Raw genomic sequence first — 7,533 nt, forward strand, 5'->3', positions numbered from 1 at the left:
AATTTCACCGAGCCCAAAGAAAATATGATATTGAAACAAGTATCCTCAAGCAATGTTTAGAGGTTTGTCTACCGATTTGCCTGATTTGGTCTCAGCCTTGATGTCTTAGTCCATTCAGGCTGCTATAACAAAATACCTTAGACTAGATGGCTTATAAACAACAGAAATTTATTTCTTACAGTTCTGGAGGCTGAGAGGTCCAAGATCAAGACAATAGTAGATTTGGTGTCTGGTGAGAGCCTGGTTTCTGGTTCATAGATGGATCCTTCTTGCTGTGTCCTTACTTGGCAGAGGAGTAAGGGGTCATCCTTGGGCCTCTTTTACAAGGGCACTAATCCCATTCATGAGAGTTCTGCCCTCAGGGCCTAATCACCTCCCAAAGGCCCCACCTTCTAATAACACCCTACAGGTAAGGATTTCTATACATGAATTTGAGGGGCATGGGAGGACATAAATATTCAGACTACAACACTTGGATAGAAGTAAAAAAGAGACATCTACCCCCAGTGATATTATAGGAATCAAAATCTGTACCTGATGAGACATCAAGTCAATTACATCCTCCAAAACAATAAGAATGAGAAGAACTTGGTTTTTTACTTGATGAAGAAATGAAACATATAGAAAGATGAAAAACACATTTATTGATTGGTCTGATAATTATTCAGATTAGGAAATTGAAAGCAGGATTTAAACAAGATTTTGATTGTAATTCATACTTTACCTTACATAAGAAAACACCCTGGAGGGTAAGAAACAAGCAACCACATGTCTCAGGCAAAAATTGTATCTGAGGGCCGAGCCCGTGGCGCACTCGGGAGAGTGCGGCGCTGGGAGCGCGGCAACGCTCCCGCCGCGGGTTCGGATCCTATATAGGAATGGCCGGTGCACTCACTGGCTGAGTGCCGGTCACAAAAAAAAAAAAAAAAAAAAATTGTATCTGAACTTGCTAAAGTTATCAATGATATTATTATCAAATATCAATATCTATTAATATATCATAGATCAATCATATTATCATGACATGATTTATGGATAGAAGAGGATGAAAACAAACACGCAGCCATAAAGGTAATTGCTTCTGGCCAACATCTGTCTGCTGAAATTTTTTTAAGTGTATGTTGCTGTTTATGTTTTCCTAAACTTGAAGTATTATTCTATGAAATTTTGAATATAAATAAATTATGTTAAATTTGAAAAATTCCTTCAAATATTCCCTTTGATAGTCACAACCTGAGCCTGAGAAGTAATTTATTTTATATAAATGACAGGGTAATGAACACTCTAATTACAAAAAAGAATAGCACTCACTGACTAAAAATCCTTGCTTTTTTCAGGTGAAATTTTATAAGCTCTTCAAAGTAAGACTTTTTCTCATAAGAAGGAATAAAAACTTCCCATAAGAAAGAAGTTATTATAGACAGACTTAGCTTCTATGCTCATTCCTTAACTGACTATAATCATCCCAGCTATAAGAACCAGTGGCTCGTGAGAAGAGTTCCTTCTGTTGACACCTTCCATCCTGCTCACCTTAGTCTATGGTGTACGTTTTATGTTAGGGGCTGATTATCTTTTCTTGTCCTATCATTACTGGGATGCTAGGGGTGCTGTTTGAAACCTCATTCCATTTTCTTTTCTTTCTATTTCACCCCAGGTCCCTTATCTAAGTTATTAAGGTAAAGTATAAGAGAGGACCAGACTAGTTCCTTTAATGTAAATCTTTATGGTACAGGTAGGGATAAGAAAGATCTTTTTCTGCCATTTCCACATGTTGACAATTAAATTCGTCAGAAAAGATCCCAAGTTAGATATCTGTTCGGGGCTAGAATAACAAGGGAAATGTTATTGTCGTATAACTATAATAGGTCAAAAAGGAGAGAGACTGTGGTCAGAAAGTTACAGTTGTAGAAAGGAAGAGGGCCTCGTAGCAATTGAATAGTGGGGACTGGCTGTCCACAGGAGTTCGTGTCATCAACAGGAAGTGTGCTTTCCTTCTTGGCTCCTCATTTCTTTCTTCCTGGAGTGTTCATCACTGCCTTCAGTCTCTTACCATCTCTAGCCACTGCTTTTTTGGAAACCCTGTCCCAGGCTGCAATAGATTGTCAATGACTTTGATCCTGAGTAGTCCTTTGCCTGTCTTCTGGGGAGAAGGAAGTGTGTTTTTACAGAGTTTCTTAGTTAAAAGCCTTTCATTTTCTTTTCCTTGTATAAATATTATTTTATTTGTGACAATGTGGTTCTATAAATAATATCTACCTTAAATCTTTGTATGGAACACTATGGGATATATATAAATAAATTCTACTCATGGTAGGCTAAAATTGTAATGCCCCATTCCCTATCCCTGTACCCTGTTTTGTTCTTCACTGTAGCATATATCAGCATCTACCATTCTATATATTTTACTTACTTCTTCCTTTTTGGTTTGATCACATGGATATAAGATCGATGGGAAGAGAGATTTTTGCCTATTTTGTTTATTATTGTATCCTCAGTGCTAGGACAGTTCCTGGCACAAGGTAGTTCTCAGTTTATACTTCTTAAATGAATAAATGAATTATGGATTAAACATTATGAACTAATCAAAGGAAACTTACCATTGGGTATGATGTTGAATCTGTGGGAAAATGTTTTTAAAGTTCCAAATAACAAACATCCAAGCCAACAGGAGAAAAATATACTATTTCCAGGAGATTATTTATTGGCTTTAACTAAAGTATAGGTAACAATAATGAAAAACCATGTATTAAGTTATTGAGGAAGATGCTGGTTTCATCCATTAAATATTAATCAGCAAAAAGTAATCTAGGCTGTCCGGCTTTTAAGCACTATGGGTCTGTGCACAGGCATGTCTTATTTTTAGTCTAATCTCTATGAATGTTTTGTCATCTAACTCATACCCCTCATTTCTAATACTGTACACAACTTGTCATGTAATACTTGTGCTTTTTGTGTAGGTCTGCTTAAAGGGAGAGAAATCAATCATTTAACAGATACTTATTGAACTCCTACTATGTGCCAAACATTGTGCTAAATCCTGGGCATAAAGTGGGAAGATAACAGATACAGCCTCTACATCCTGGCATTTAAGGGGGAATGGACCTTAACTAAATAAACCCACAATAAATAATCATAAATTATGATAAATTTTATAAAGGAAAAGAGCAAGATTCTATTGGATTAGGTGCTCAGGGAGGGACTCTGAGAAAGTAACTGTCAAGGCGAGATATGAAGCCTGAGTAAGGAGTTAACCATACAAATAGCATGGAAACAATATTTCAAGAAGAGGATCTGAGGTGGGTAAGAATTTGACATTTTCGAGAAACTGGGAAAAGACAGTTTGTCTATAGTATTACATAAGAAGACGATTACAGGTATATAGGTAGGAGTTAGACCATACAAGGTTTTGTGGGCAATGTTAAGTAGTTTGGAATTTATTGAAAGTTCAAATATAGTACCTTGAAGGGTTTTACCCAGGCAAAATGACATGATCTAATTTTCATTTTTAATTTTTGGCAGCTGGCTGGTAGGGGGATCCCAACCCTTGACCTTGGTGTTAATAACACTGTGCTCTAACCAACTGAGCTAACCAGAGAGCCCTAATTTTCCCTTTTAAAAGATCACTTTGATTGCTGTGGGGAGAATACATTGGTCGTGGAGAAAAGTGGACAGACGACATCAGTGAGGAGGCTATTGAAGTAACGTAAGAGATACTGAAGGTACAGTGGTGTCAGAGGAAGTGTAGAAATGAAAAGACCCTCATCTAATCCCCGAGGAATGGTCATTTAGGTATTGTATACGAAAGGGAAGTGTTGTGGAAGCCAAAAGCTGGTTCCAAGAGCGGAGGCATAATCAGGTGTCAGAAACCGTGGAGAGGTTGAATTAGGTAGGAATGAAAAGTATGTCAAATGGATATGGCAGCTTGGTGATCCTTTCTGACCTCTGTGAGAGGAATTTTAGTGGTTCCAGAAGCAATGTTGAAGTGGACCAAAGACGGAGTATAGGCTTTCTGTTTGTGGCATGTCATCACTGCTGAAAACAACAAAAGTACTAATTAATGGATGAAAAAAACTGCTTAAAAGCCTCAAAGAATCCAAGCACCTCTGGGGACTGGAGCTGAGGACCCGTGGGCACCCCCTTCTCACAGGAATGCACTGGGAACCCCTCTAAGAAAGCCCCGCTTTACCCCTAACCTGTCCTGGCTCCCTTATGCCTTCACTACCACCCCGGGCACAGGTTCCAGCCCTGGGAGGGCAGTTGAGAGAAAGTCCGGGCCAAGGTCTGGCCCCACACTCGCCACCCTTTTTGCCCCCAATGAGCTGAATTACTACGAAGCAGCCTTGGTGAACAGCCACTGCAAGGCCATCTGTGACCAATGGGACAACCTGGGCACGCTCACCCAGATGAGGCGGGATGCACTAGAGCGGATATAGAAGCTCCTGGAGACCGTCAACCAGCTACAGCTGGATTTCCCGTTGGGCAGCACCCTTCAACAGCTAGCTGGTTGGTGCCATGGAGGACCTGAAGGACGTGTGGCCGGTGCACTCAGTGGAGGAGGTCCAGAGTCTGCTGACAGCACATGAGCAGTTCAAGACAATGTTGCCTGAGGCTGATCAAGAGCGAGGCACCATTCTTGGCATCCAGGGTGAGATCCAGAAGATCTGCCAAACTTAGGGGCTGTGGTCCAGCTCCACCAACCCCGGCATTGCCCTCAGCCTGTAAGACATCAGTACCAAGTGGGACACAGTCTGAAAGTTAGTGCCCAGCCATGAACAGATGCTGCAGGAAGTGCTGGCATGGCAGCAGGTGAATGAGAGGCTCCGGCGACAGTTTGCAGCCCAGGCCAATGTCATCAGACCCTGGATCTGGGAGAAGGTGGAGGAGATAGGACAGCTGCCAGCAGGGCTGGCCACCTCTTTGGAGAAACAGATGGCTGGGCTGCAGCAGCAGTAGCAGGACATTATCAACTAAAAGAACAATGTTGACTGCTGAAAGGTGACCACCAGCTGCTGCAGGAGAGCCTGGTGTTCAGCGACAAGCACAGTATACAGCTTGGAGCACATCCGCATGGGCTGGGAGCAGCTGCTCACCCCCGTCGCTCGCACCATCAGTGAGATGGAGAATGAGGTACTGACCTGAGACACCAAGGGCTGAGCCAAGAGCTGCTCAACAAGTTCCAGGCGTCCTTCAACCACTTTGATCATGAGTGGAATGGGATGATGGAGCCCAACGACTTCCAGGCTTGCCTCATCTCCATGGGCTATGACCTGGGGATAATGGAGTTTGCTTGCATCATGACCGTGGTGGACTCCAAAGCAGCCAGGGTCATGACCTTTCAGGCCTTCATCGACTTCACGACCCAATAGACAGCCAAGACTGATCTGGCTGAGCAAGTGTGTCCTCTTTCAAGATCCTGGCAGGAGACAAGAACTACATCCCCGCCTAGGAGCTGTGGTGAGAGCTCCCAGCTCAGCAGGCTGAGTACTGCATCTGCTGTAAGGTGCCCTACAAGGGCTCCATAAAATAGCACAAAATAAGGTGGTAAATTTAACCCAAATATTTAAGTAGCTAAATGATTGTCAGACTGGACTTAAGAAAAGTACAACCAGATATTTATACATATCAAAAACACAATGAAGCAAAAAGATTGGAAGAAAAAAATGAAAAAATATATAGCATAAAATAGAATACAATTTAACTTGATCTACAGATTCAAGGCAATTCCTACCAAAATCTTGGCTGCTTTCTTTGCAGAAATTGATGTGTTGATCCTAAAACTCATACGGAAATTCAAGGGAGTCAAAAAGCCAAAACACTTTTGAAAAAGAATAAAAGTGAAGGACTCACACATCAAACTTAGTACAGAACTACAGAATTCAGGACAGTGTGGCACCCACACAAGGATAAACATATAGATCAATGGAATAAAACTGAGAGTTCAGAAATAAAACTTCAAACTTGCAGTCAGTTGATTTTTGACAAGAAAGCCAAGACCGTTAAATGTGGGAAAAATAACCTTTTCAATAAATGGTGCTGGGACAAGTGGATATCCACATGCGAAAGAATTGGACTCCTATCTCCCATCATATCCAAAAATTAACTCAAAATGGATGTAAGACCTAAATGTAACAGCCTAAAACTATAAAACTCTTAGAAGAAAACATAGATGTAAGTCTTTGTGAACATGGATTAAGCAGGCATTTCTGATATGACACCAATTCACAAGCAACAAAAGAAAAACAATTAATTAGATATTATCAAAATTTAAAACTTTTGTACTTCAAAGGACACCATTAAGAAAGTAAAAGACAAAGCACAGAATGGGAGAAAAAAATGTGCAAATCATATATCTAATAAGGGACTTGTATCTAGAATATATAAAGAACTCCTACAACTCAATAATAAAAATACAAATAAACCAATTTTAAATTGGCCAAAGGATCTGAATAGACATTTTTCAAAAGAAGACATATATATGATCAACAAGAATATAAAAAGCAGCTAAACATTAGTAGCTTCCAGTGAAATATAAACCAAAACCACAATGAGATACCTCCTTACACTAAGAAAGCCGTAATCAAAAGACAGGTGATAGGAACGATCTGGAGAAACTGAAACCCTTAAACGTTGTTGGTGGGAATATAAAATGATTTCGCTTCTTTGGAAAACAGTCTGGCAGTTCCTCAAAAGATTAAACATAGAGGGGCCAGCCGGTGGCTCACTCGGGAGAGTGCGGTGCTGATAATACCAAGGCCACGGGTTCGGATCCCATATAGGGATGGCTGGTTAGCTCACTGGGTGAGCGTGGTGCTGACAACACCAAGTCAAGGGTTAAGATCCCTTTACCTGTCATCTTTAAAAAAAAAAAAAAATTAAACATAGAGTTAGCATATTAACCAGCATTGCCACTTCAAGATATATGAAAGAGTTAGCATATTAACCAGATATTGCCACTTCAGGAGAAATGAAAACTTATGTCCACACAAAAACTTGTATATGAATGTTCATAGCAGCATTACAAAATGGAAAGAATTCAAATGTCTATCAACTGATGAATGGATAAATAAAAAGTGGTATATCCATACAATGAAGATATTATTCAGCAATAAAAATAAAGGCATTACTGATATATGTTACAACATGAATAAACCTTGAAAACATGCTAAATGAAAAAAAGAAATGTGCTAAGTGAAGGAAGCCACAAAGGACCACATATTGCAGGATTCCATTCATATGCAATGTCTAGAATAAGCAAATCAATAGAGACACAAAGTAAGTTGGTGGTTGCCTAAGGCAGCAAGAAGGGTTGAGAAAATGGGCAGAAACTGCTAATGGGTACGGGTTTCTTCCTGGGGTGATAAAAATGTTCTAAAATTGATTGTGGTGATGGTTGCACAACTCTGCGAATATACTAAACACCATCGAATTCTATACTTGAAGTGGATGAATTATACTGTATATGAATTATATCATAATAAAGCTGCTATTTTTTAAAAGCTACATTCCAAATTTTAAAATAATAAAAATTACTCA

General features: G+C 39.9%; 1 pseudogene; it reads left to right on the forward strand.

The window, feature by feature from the left end:
- Positions 1 to 3,228: 3,228 nt before the first annotated feature.
- On the forward strand, positions 3,229 to 5,527 carry LOC134368443 (alpha-actinin-3-like; annotated as a pseudogene).
- Positions 5,528 to 7,533: the final 2,006 nt, after the last annotated feature.

This window comes from Cynocephalus volans, chromosome X, assembly GCF_027409185.1.
Source record: "Cynocephalus volans isolate mCynVol1 chromosome X, mCynVol1.pri, whole genome shotgun sequence".
In the NCBI taxonomy this organism is placed as follows: Eukaryota; Metazoa; Chordata; class Mammalia; order Dermoptera; family Cynocephalidae; genus Cynocephalus; species Cynocephalus volans.